A 2,477-nucleotide genomic window follows, 5' to 3' on the forward strand; every position below is an offset into this window, starting at 1 on the left:
TCAGCCTGGAACTGAAAATATGGATGGAGGAGAACAGAGCTGCTTCATGGAAGAAGAACCTCTGCTTATTAACGTATTTACATAATGACTTTAATTGTTGGATGTTCGGCCCCTAAGCTGCTGACCTGCAGAACTGTGGCCCCCGGAACAATTTCTTGCTTATTGTAACTCCACAATCCCCCATTTTATTAGCCTGGCCCTTGCTTTCCTACGCAGTTCCGCTCAATTCTAGTTTCCCTTCACTGCTCCATCTGGGATTTCTCCTATAGACAAGGATTTCTTCAGGAGAATTTTTATCTGGGCCAATCAGAGAACAGAAGGCGGAGTTTTGAACTACAATGTTGATTTTCTGCGCAGAGTCTGCTTGTAGTTTATTTCACCTGGGTCAATCAGCAAACAGAAGGCGGGGTTTTGAATGACGTTGATTTTCCGCACTGCACAGTGTCTGCTAGTTAGTTCAGCATACGGCAGTGGAGGAAGTGAATGAAGCCAGTCTGTGTTGATAAGGCTTCCAAATTAAATTAAATTTGTCTGACAAAGCAGCAGCTCTCATTTACAGTCATCTTGTTCGGCTCGGTACTTTTCTCCTCTCAGTAGGGTTGTTTACAGCGCTCGCAATTTCCGGTTAGCTTCTTAGCTTAGCCTCCTTCACAGAGGAAGTTAGGGTTAGCACACGTACGTCGCGGCCAACCGATCCAATCATTTTAAACTTCAGCAGAGGCCACGCCTCCAGCAAGAATCACTTCTCTATAGCCGAGAGTCCAGACCCTCGTACGAAGCAAAGTGTAGGAAAAAGGTCTGGTTTTAACCAGGCTACCCTTTTATCCCTTTTGAGGCTGTCTCTTTAAATTCATCTTCCAGAGCAGCAGAAACTTTTTTTTTTATTTTATAAATTGATTAATAGATGTCCATTTATCCTTAAATGTTGAAGCCAGAGTCTGACCCAGAGCAAGAGGAGAATAGAGATGATGAAACAGAACTTTTTTGGCATTTCTGTCACAAAAGCTTAAAGTAATAGTTCAGTAAACATCAGAGAAAACTGAACAAGTTGACAAATTTAACTCAAACAGAATATGCATCTACGCAGAATCAGGAGAAACTAGATTAAAACTGTCTCCAAGTTCACAACAAAATGCATTTAAGGAATAAAAATATGGATTTTGCATGAAATGTCCTTTTTAACTTTCAGAGACATCAGACGGGAARAAGTTTGCCACCTCCTTGTCCTCGCCTCCTGCTGACACCGTTATTTTCGCCCCCACATTGGACACATTTCTGAGGGTCAACAGGTAAATATCTCTGAAGGGAGTCTTTGCCTCAAGTGGAAGAGTTCAGCATCTTGTTCATGTGTGATGGTAGGACAGAGATGGATTGACTGATCCGAGCCTCATCCTCAGGAATGAGGGCATTGTTTCAGTCTGTCGCAGTGAAGAAAGAGTTGAGTTGAAAGGCAAAGTAAGTGATCTGTTTGTTTCAGCCCTCATTATGATCCAAACTCCACATAGCAAGATTTGTCTGGCCCAGTTCTGGCCCACACAATGCTCAACCCAGATACCACAAAGAATGGCCCTTTGGTCCATGCCTGGGCCAGCTCCACATAAACCATAAACGGGTCAGCTGTGTCATCTTAAAACAGTGTCATCATTGCCAGACCTGATTAACAAATCACTCGCCATGCCAGCAGTCAGTCAGCAGTGCCAGCTTAACACCAGATCGGACCCATACCTGTCTGCTATGTGGGCTAAATTAGCTTCTTTTTGCTAATTTCAGGGTTTTTTTCCCAGTTACTCAGCTTAGTTCAGCTATTTTTAGCTTTTTTTAGCAGCTTTCACTAAAAATAATTCAGAAATAAACATTCACATTGCATTTTCTCAAGAAATGCTTTTCCTCTAGTTTACTATATTTTGCAAGTATAAACCATCTCTTGCATTTTTATGGTTTGCTTTAAATTCGAGGATTTTGTATGTTTCTCAATTATCTTCTAGAACAATTATTATTGTGACCAGACCGTCTTTCAACATTTACTTTTTTGCTAAGGAAACTATTATGTGCCAACACAACTTACCCCTTGATTTGATGTACCCATTAATTTACAAAATGGTTGTATATTTGTATTGTGTGACACATTTCTCATTGTGAAGAAATGAGAACTGACTTTTTATCATAACACTGTAGGAATCACGTGCTTCCTCAAATCTTTTGAAAGCAAGGGCTGAGGAAGCTCTAATGTGATTATTTTAACTTATGATTGCTTTCTGTGCCAAGCTAATTATTATGTTGTAATACAAACCCACAAATAAACTTTAATTAATACTTTTTAATGATTGTTAACAATTTAACAGTGTGTCAGTTAAATGTGGTTTCAAGTTAATCCTTACATGAAGCTTGAATTAATGTTTTCCCAAAATATATGTTGTAAGAAGAGCAGCTTAACTTGTCAGTGCAAAATGTTATCTCTTATAATAAGTACCTGCCAT

At 39.7% G+C, this 2,477-nt stretch overlaps 1 protein-coding gene across 1 annotated transcript in view; it reads left to right on the forward strand.

Moving 5' to 3' along the window:
• The first annotated feature begins 1,269 nt into the window (after nt 1-1,269).
• The window catches only part of tspo (translocator protein), an 11,245-nt gene continuing 10,037 nt past the window's right edge, over nt 1,270-2,477 (forward strand). Inside the window, exon 1 of the mRNA XM_014006295.1 lies at nt 1,270-1,289. The gene's annotated coding sequence lies outside the window, so the exon portion shown is untranslated. The remainder of the gene's footprint in view (nt 1,290-2,477) is intronic.

The sequence above is a fragment of the Austrofundulus limnaeus genome, unplaced genomic scaffold, assembly GCF_001266775.1.
Source record: "Austrofundulus limnaeus strain Quisiro unplaced genomic scaffold, Austrofundulus_limnaeus-1.0 Scaffold35, whole genome shotgun sequence".
NCBI lineage: Eukaryota > Metazoa > Chordata > Actinopteri > Cyprinodontiformes > Rivulidae > Austrofundulus > Austrofundulus limnaeus.